The sequence below is a fragment of the Sinocyclocheilus rhinocerous genome, unplaced genomic scaffold (assembly GCF_001515625.1).
Source record: "Sinocyclocheilus rhinocerous isolate Xijiao unplaced genomic scaffold, SAMN03320098_v1.1 scaffold1943, whole genome shotgun sequence".
Classification (NCBI taxonomy): Eukaryota; Metazoa; Chordata; class Actinopteri; order Cypriniformes; family Cyprinidae; genus Sinocyclocheilus; species Sinocyclocheilus rhinocerous.
In genome coordinates, this window is record NW_015635074.1 from 158269 (window position 1) to 168352 (window position 10084).

Below are 10084 nucleotides of genomic sequence, written 5' to 3' on the forward strand. Positions count from 1 at the left end.
GTGACAAAGAAATGATGGACAGATATCCAGACAGCTCTTCCTCTAAAGCCCGCTGTATTATACTGAACAAAATTATAAACGCAACACTTTTGTTTTTGCCCCCATTTTTCATGAGCTGAACTCAAAGATCTAAGACTTTTTCTATGTACACAAAATGCCTATTTCTCTCAAATATTGTTCACAAATCTGTCTAAATCTGTGTTAGTACCAGGTATTCCTTTTCCAGCATGCTCTGGTAGCACATACTTCAGAGCCGAGCTGAGCTGCCAGATATTGATGGATAGCCAGGCTGCCTGAAGCTCATATTGTTGGGGATATTAAAGTGGTAGGTGAGTCAATAAACATTATAAAGTTTTGGGTCAAGGGACCTTTCACTGGCACACTCGACTACAATAGCTCATTTGGTCTTCTTACGGTAAATATCCACAGATCAGTGTTAGCAACGCTGCATAAGCTACAAAAACACATCTATCTACACTAAAGCCACCTAAAGGGACAATGTCTTTTTATCCTAAATGAATGAATTCATCTCAGTTAGAATGAAAATATCAAATTAGACAAATTTACACTAAATAGAAAAACTAGAATACTTCCCATTTTATATGACTGTATTAAAATAGTTTTAAAATACATATTCCGTTAAGTAAGAAAAAATATAAATAAATAAATTAAAAAATGCAGGTGGGGCTCAAATAGGTGAATTGTTTTTTGGGGGGAATATATTCATTTACATGAACCATCTAATTGATTCATTTTAATGACTCAAACCTTCCAACTACAGTTGTTTTTCAAATTTTTAAATACACTTTGCAGTATCTGCAAAATGTTAATTATTTTATCAAAATAAGAGGGATCAAACAAAATGCATGTTATGTTTTTATTTATTACTGACCTAAATAAGATTCACATAAAAGACGTTTACATATAGTCCACAAGAGAAAATAATAGTTTACATACGCTTGATTCTTAATACTGTGTTGTTACCTGGATGATCCACAGCTGTGTTTGTTTGTTTGTTTTGTGATAGTTGTCCCTTGTTTGTCCTGAACAATTAAACTGCCCGCTGTTCTTCAGAAAAATCCTTCATTTCCCACAAATTCTTTGGTTTTCCAGCATCTTTTGTGTATTTAAACCCTTTCCAACAATGACTGTATGATTTTGAGATCCATCTTTTCACACTGAGGACAACTGTTGGACTCATACGCAACTATTACAAGGGGTTCAAATGCTCACTGAACAACTCCACAAATGTGGCTTGTATGGGAGGGTTGCAAGAAAAAAGCCACTCCTCAAGAAAGGCCACATGCAGTCATGACTGAGCTTTGCCAAAACACACCCTTTAACATTCTGAGGCAAATGAGACTAAAATTGAATTACAGTGGTAATATCCTGTTATGGGGTGTTGCTCAGCAGCAGGGACTGGAGCACTTGTCAGGACAGAAGGAAAAATGGATGGGGCAAAATACCGTCAAATTCTTGAGGAAAATCTACTGCCCTCTGCCAGAAACTTGACAATGGGAAGAAGGTTTACCTTCCAACATGACAATGACCCAAAGCACACAACAAAACTGACCACACAGTGGTTGAAGGAGAAAAAGGTGAATGTGTTTGCATGGCCTAGTCAGAGCCCAGACTTAAACCCCATTGAAAATATGTGGAATGGCTTGAAGACTGCAGTCCACGAACATTCACCATCAAATTTAACTGAACTTGAGCAGCTATGCAAAGAAGAGTGGGCAAATATTGTCTAGTCTAGATGTGCAAAGTTAGTAGAGACAGAGACAGAGACATATCCCAACAGACTAAAGGCTGTAATTAAAGCAAAAGGCGATTCAACAAAACACTGACACAGGACGGTGATCCTTTTTCAAACTCAGGGATTCCGTTTTTTTTTTTCTGACATGTTGGTGTTATATCTTTCACTTGTATGTTATAAGCTGCTATGAGTAAATCCAGCTGGATAAAAACAAAAACTGTGTCCATCTTAATTTCAGGCTGCAAAGCAACAAAATGTGACTATTTTAAAGGAGTGATATGATGTTGCTAAAAAGAACATTATTTTGTGTATTTGGTGTAATGAAATGTGTTTATGCGGTTTAAAGTTCAAAAAACACATTATTTTCCACATACTGTACATTATTGTTTCTCCTCTATGCTCCGCCTTCCTGAAACGCGTCGATTTTTACAAAGCTCATCGGTCTGAAAAAGCGAGGTGTGCTGTGATTGGCCAGCTATCCAATGCGTTGTGAAAGTGATTTTGTGCCTCTTTTAGATGGCACAATAATACACCGTTCACTTGCTGCTGCAACCACATGTGACAACCCCGGGCTGGACTCCGCTTCATCTACGGTGAAAGCCGATCCTGCGATCCACAGCGCGAAGTTGTTGTATTCCCTCAGCGACCAGAACGGATTAGCTCTAGGCATGACGAAGTGGATATCGTCCTCTTTTGGAAGGCCAAACAAAGTAGTTTCGCTTTCACAATGAAACACACAGCGTCTCGACATGGCGGCAGCAACAATACTACAGCGAGAATAAAAGTTACGCCTTCTTTCTTTGCGTGAACATTTGGGCGGCGTTATGCAAATCTTCCCACATCGTGACGTAGACATGTGGGGGCATGTTAGAACGAGCCGTTTTAGGTAGGCGTGGTTGACTCTTACCTTTTATAAAGAATATATCTTTGGATTTGAGACTTTAGTCTTTGCAACTTTACAGATCTTCTTTATGCACCAAGAGCTTGTAACACTTCAAAGAGAAAGGAAAAATTTAAATCGCATCATATGACCCCTTTAAAGGGGGGTGATTCTTTTCTACTGTATACCCACTGTATACATAAATACAGAGAGAGCCGTTCAGGATGAACTGATTCACTACAATGAATCAAAATTTCCAATGTAACTCATATGAAAGGGAGAGGATTGTTCAGGATGAACAAAGTAACTAGAATGAAATGGACTTTCTACTCATATGACAGAGAGGGACTTTCTAACGCTACTTATTTGAGAAAGAGGACTGTTTAGGACAAACCAATTGAGTAAAGTACTGCCAAACTACTTAACACATTACCTACTTTTAGGGAGTAACTTCCCAGAGCTGTTTTGTAGTGCTGTACAGATCTAAATACATCCATACATTATTTTAATGGAAATAAGCTAAAAAGTTAATCATTCTCTTATAGGATTTATCCGGCTCAGCTGACTTATTCATTTATGACCCTTAAAACAACAACAACAACAACAAAAACGTATCTTTGAAGAGAGATCTGAAGCAGCTCATGATCACTTTTCCTGCTGAGAAAGATTTTTAATACACCTAATACCTAACACAATCACAGCCAGTCTGTGTCTATGCAAATGATCCATCTGCTCCAGGGAACCTCATGAGGGTCTATTGTGGAGAGCAGCATGATTGGGTCCTATTGTTTGTCTTATCTGCTGTGTTCATTGCAGATTGGAAAGCACTGCTCATTTCTCATGTTTTTTGATGCCAATGGGAGTGGGATTTTTGACGGGAGACATTCTGTTGCTGTTTCCCCTAGAAACCTTGAGACACTGTGATGATGAGTGACTATATTTATTTATTAAAGTTGAAATTTATTATCACTAAAAAAAGAAACTGTAAGGACCACCCGACTGGCCCAACGGATATAAACAACTATAAAGTGAGTTCTATGAGCACAATGAGTTTAACACAATTACACATTTGAAAATAAAAAGAAATGCATACTTGAGAGCAGGGAGACATGCAACATCATGAGAGAGTTCTAGTGCAGAGTTCCAGAGACTCACAAACACAGTGTGGGGGTTTTCTGGTTACAGAATCCATTTTGCTTATATAGCCAGACCAGAACAAAGAAATCTTCCAATCAGTTGTAAAAAAACATAAAAGACCCTTTTGGTTTGTCAGGATCTCTTGACCCAAGGGTCATACCTCGCTGGAGAAGGGAAAACATTATCATCAGGCCCTAAGGGAGACGCACCCCTCAGCAGCAGAACAGAATTCTACAAAAAGTTTTCAATCTTTCTCATAATGTAAGTGACTGCTGTGAAATTGAGACCATTTTACCAATCACACTGAGACAATTTAAATGATAATAAACATGAAAAGTTAAAATAATAAATTCTTAAGATATAATAACCACAATATGCAAGTATAGTAACTTGAGTTCTTGACACTTCTAAGCCAACTTTCAGTGACCCGGGCCATATGCTCAGGAGGGAAAGAAGGGGGCTTAAGGATGGGTGAAGTGACAGTTGAGCAAATGGTTTTCTTTGAGATATTTTCTTCAGATTAGTGAGTTTTATTTATTTTTTGTTGCATGGCATCTGTTTTGTGAAGGTTCCTGAATTTTGGCTTCATGAGGAGATCAAAGCGGCCTTACAAAACTAAGGTTTTGTTTCTATAAAAGTCAATCAAATCACTGCCATCTTTTTCAAAAGGACAGGCATTAACTTGGGTAAATATAAACAAGAGTTCAGTTTTCTGATTTTGCAAAACGTCTCAGTTATGTATGTAACCCATGTTCCCTGAAGGAGGAAACTGAGACGTTACATCAGAACTGAACTGATGCATTGGGATCTCGCCCGAGAGCCCAGTCACCTTCGAGTGTAGACAATGAGCCAATGAACATTGGCGGGCAAGATTTGCATTGCATTGCATTGCAATTTACTACATTTGTCTTGCATGACAGGCTATTTTTCATTATCAGTCATAAATGTGTAAAGATGTTTACCTCATCTCACCTGCTATGCTTTAGCTTTTCAATCAAGTTTATATTATGTTTTATGTATTGAAGTAATGGATGAAGTTGGATGTTGCCTCATAAACCAGCCACTAGCTATTTGTAACACCAAGATAATGGAAGTTAATACTGGCCAATAGTTAACAAATGGCACATTAATCAAGCTATTCATTTCAGAAGAAAGATTAGACTGCACTGCTGTATCCAAACAACACAATAAGCACCCTTTGCTTTACCCTCATATATTTTGCAACATGTTTTCTTGTATTTAATATTCATTAACGCTTCTATTTAGGCCTTAAGTACCGACTCAATTTGTCTCTGGCTTATAAAGGACTACGGCTGTGTAAATTCAATCCTGCTAAAATGTTTTATTGCCCTAATCCATAATATGTAATTACATTCATAACCAGAACAATATATTTGTGCCAAGAAGCAAACAAACAAATGCATTAAAAAATCATGACAATTTCCCTTTTCAATCAGTGACTTGAGGTCATTTTGAAAGCAATCATTTCATCTGTATAAATCCATTAGCTCCCCCAGATGGGTCAACGTACCTCCCTGAAATTAATTTTACAGATGCATATGTTAAGCAAAATGAAACAATAAATCACTTGCACTGGAAGAAAGACAAAAATTGGATAGAGTGAGAGAGTCTGTGGGATGGAAAGAGAGATAATGTGTATTTGCATGTGCACATAAGCAGGTTTAAATGTCTGTGGGCGCCCTGACTGGATTTATATATTTGCCATCCAGCAGGACCTTGAGAAAAGACCTCACATGTTCATTTCCGCAACCACTGTCATTCACCGTAGACACAATGACCGCATTTACGAGCCCCGGCATCCAATTTAGAGCTCATAAAACCTGACCACAATTCCATATCATTGGCCATTAATGACAGGGATCACTGCCTTCACCATCAGGACAGAAGAATGGAAAATGAAGCCTAAAGGGACATCAAGCAGCACGTATGGAAGGATGGTACACTCACATACACACATCATTACAGCCATGAATAACGGTGGGTCAATAAGTCATAAAAATATTTATTGTTAGAAACCTCTTGTGTTTTTTTTTAGACCTCAGAATAAATGACCCCTAAAACATATAAAGTATCTGTCCACAATGTTTCAACAATAACATTGTTCTGTTCCACATAGTACTTAGTCAGTTAAATTAAATATATGGTTGATATTTTTATTGTCAAATAATGTATATTTTATTTTCATGTCTGCAGTAAGTATTTTGTTTTTGTAAAATAATGTTAACAACCTGGAATTACAGAGTATAGAGTCATTCCTGTTAGGGGCCGCTCAAACAGAACCCGTTTTTGGATTCCACTGCGCTTCTTGTCAATTGTTTTTCTATGTAACTGTTGTAATTTAAGGGATGTGTGTTTTTTTTATTATTATTTTTTATTCCTATGGGATGCATAGGATGTAAAAAGTGAGGGATTGAGAATTCTAATCAAAATGTTATTTTTAACTATATTTTGACATTTTGATAATGTCAAACTGATTTCTGCCATTTTAACTAACAGGATGGAATATTTTAGAGTGAGTGAAACGAACTACAACCACAAAAATCCAATGATAATACTTTTACTGTTGTTTTCCTCACTTTTAAAACGATGAAAATTTGTAAAAAAAGATGACAGCACCTAGCTCTGTTTAGTTTGTGGGATATTATAAAAGACAAGTTGTGAAGTGAAACTGAGAAAACAGGGAAACAGGTTCGAAGCATTTCAATTAAGGGAAGAAACACGATGAAACATCCTTAAAAACATCTTAATAATTTGCCAATTTTTCGTATTAGAACACATGGGGTATGACTAAAATGGACAACATCCACTCAAACCAAAGTTATTCAAAAGCTATCCCTATATTCACATAATTACGGTATTGGGGCAAATAAAGACTAATGAAAATGGTTCCAATATTAATGAACACTTCATTTTAATTATATATTGTGAATTTAATATTTTACATATACAGTATGCTGTATACATGTGAAAATGTCCTGCATAAGAAGAATGACCCAGTTTTTCTGCAGAGATGGTTTGTAGATGAATCTCTAGTATGCTTTCAATCACACTGCTGAGGGAATTTATTGTTCCATGCACAAAAACTAAATCAATAGACGATTATGTGGATGGAATGGTCAGACATTATCGCCCTACCGAATCATGCCTACAAACACACACATACACACAGACTCACAGATAAAGGGTAAGATGGATGTCTCACTAAAAACACAATAGCAGTCAATCGATAGTGCTGAGATGGATCCAGCTTCCGTCAGAGATTAAACTGTTACCTCTCCATATTAAATACTCATAAACAACCCAGCTAAGACAACATTAACTGTCCTTATGAGCAGCAGTAATAGAACACTCAGGGAATAACAAGGAGAAGGCTCCATATATTAACAGTTTGGCTCTTGCTTTTAAAAAAAAGCAGTTGAATTTCAAGGTTTAGACAAAAAGTTTCTTGTTTAACTTGATCGTTAAAACAATTCTTAAAAAGAGTAGCTCACCATAAACCTTTGAACACACAAAAGCACCATAAAAGTATCAAAGAAGTAGTCCACAAGATTACTATCCCAAGTCTCCTGAAACAGCCCAATAGCTTTGTCTGACAAGCAAACCAAATTTTAGGCTGTTTTTCAGTGATTACTGATTCAGTTGAATTTGAGAAGCGTATCCAATTTGTTGATTTGAATAAATAATTCAGAGTAGTTTCGGATCAATTGGTTCATTGAACAAATTTATTTTTTATTTCGTTATTTTAGTACTTTTTTATGTAGCTGTGATCTTTTGATTTTTCTATCCTTATTACTTTCATTATTGGAGGTGTTTGTCTTTGACACTACATTATTTTGTTTTTACATCTGTTTATTTAAATCCAATGTACTGTTATTTTATTTTTGGGGCCTCACATTTGTTTAAGTGTTTTCCTTATTTGAAAAAAAAAATAATAATAAAAATAAAAATATCTAATTTAAGAATTTTTATTGTTACTTCTGCCATGAACTCTCATCAACACACCAAATAGAATGACATAACAGCCCAAATTTAAGTATATTCTAGACAAATCTAACGTAAGGCTTCAAAAGACTTATGGAGCCCTTTAATGATATTTCATAATGGTCTTTTTTTGTCATTTTCCTTGAATATGATAGACAGACTATTTTCCTTTTGTGTTCTGAGGAGGCTGAAAAGTCATGCATGATTGAAACGACAGGAGGGTGAGTAAATTATTCGTTTCTGAGTGAACTCCCTTGAAGTCTCTTTAAGTCTGGTATTTATGTGTGAGATTAACATTAAGGCTGACAACACTGATTACTATAATAAAAATGTAGAAAAATTTGGTGAGTTATAAGCATTTTAAAAGCCAGAGTGTGAAGTTAAAAAAAGACGAGTTCAAGTCAATGCCCCCAACCTTTCTAAGAATTCTCACACATCTTCCAACGAGAGTGTGGCAGACAGGGTGATGTGTTCTGTCTCAGAGCAGTGTGGACGAGCTAGAACACTGTTGGAGACACAGTTGGAGACACTCTCACACACATTTGAGTTTGGGCGCCAAGAGAACTGGGGACTGTTTTTGCAGAAAGTGAAACTCTGAAAACACAAGCATAAGCTGTTGACAGAATGCCACCTGAATGTTTGAGGCAGTTTTTGTTTGTATGTGACTATAAACTCTGCTCATGAAAGAACAGAATAGACAACATAATCAGACTATTTAGACCATTACTTTTCATAATTCCCAATGTATGTATATAATGCCGAAAGAAAGAAAGAAAGAAAATTGTCTAGAGCATTTTTTATATAAATAAGCACCAGTTAAGCTGCGATACCAAACAGGACCACATGGAGGCTCCAAAAGACCACTAAACCTGCTGCCTTAACCTGACTGTACATGCTACTATATGGATCCATTCAGAATAACTAAACCACTGTCCAGCGCATAATCTAAAACACCTTCAGCCAGCATTCATTATAAAACACTCGTGCTTTTAAGCCAAATACATGCTGAAAAGAATAATTTACTGCCATCTGGACGCAAGTCACTATTCTCTCCGCCATCTCTGATGAAATCGTCCCTGTTTTCTCTGCATTTGCACTGTTTTGAACTTATTACTTATTACTAATGACCTCCTGGGTAGTGTGCTTTATAGTGTAATTTCTAATCACCCAGACACTGACGCTTTGGCTCAGTACCGGCAACATGTCAGAAGTGCCGGTACGCACGAAAAAGTGCTGGTACACTAAAGACTAAAATTTTGAAGTGCCGGTACTGCATACCGGTGCGTACCGGCCCACTTCAAGCAAAGGTTTAGACACTTCTAGTAAGTAGCATTCACTTTAGAACACAAAGCATTGTGTACCAGCACAGTGTACAGGTGTATGGCAACTCAATTTGAACATGATGCAAAACACTTCTGTAACGCTCAAAACAAACTGAGCTACTGAAATAATAATATATATTTACCAAAGTTTTTGTTAAATTGCCAATACCAAAGTTTTTGTTAAATTGATTTTTCCTCACATTTTGAGAATAACATTAGAAATTATATTAATTCAACAATATATTTGAAAACTTTAACATTTAATAGGCAAACTGCAAACGGTCAAACTAGAAATTGTGGTAAATGCAGCCGATATGAAAAGAAAGCCGAAAAGAAAGAAAGAAAGAAATTTTCCCCAGGCCCCATAAAAAAAATAAATAAAAAAAAAACAACAACAACAACAAAAAAAAAATATATATTAATAATGTTATATTAAAGGTTTAGACACTTCTAGTAAGTAGCATTCACTTTAGAACACAAAGCATTGTGTACCAGCACAGTGTACAGGTGTATGGCAACTCAATTTGAACATGATGCAAAACACTTCTGTAACGCTCAAAACAAACTGAGCTACTGAAATAATAACTATAATAATTATAGACACCAGAATCATAGTATTACCCTTGACCAAAAGCAAAAGGAAAACAGTTCCTTCTGAATTTATTATGCTTGCTTCAAACTGTTCTAGGACCAGGTCAAGGACTCTCTATCCTATTATACCGATTAGACTCAATTCCAGCTGTCCTAAGCTCTGTAATGTTATATCGACATGGCCAAATCTAGTTTTGAACCTGTCTTCCAAAGTCAAATAAAATCAGATGTGGTTGTGGTTGTCCAGAATTCCAAGTAAACATTAAACATGACAGATGTGTCTTTAGGGTTTCCGTCATTGTACCATATGTTCTTGTACAGTCCCACCAACCTTTCTAAATGACCCAGAAATTAAGCTTTGACCAATCTAATCGGGGCCAATAGGATCAAATTTTC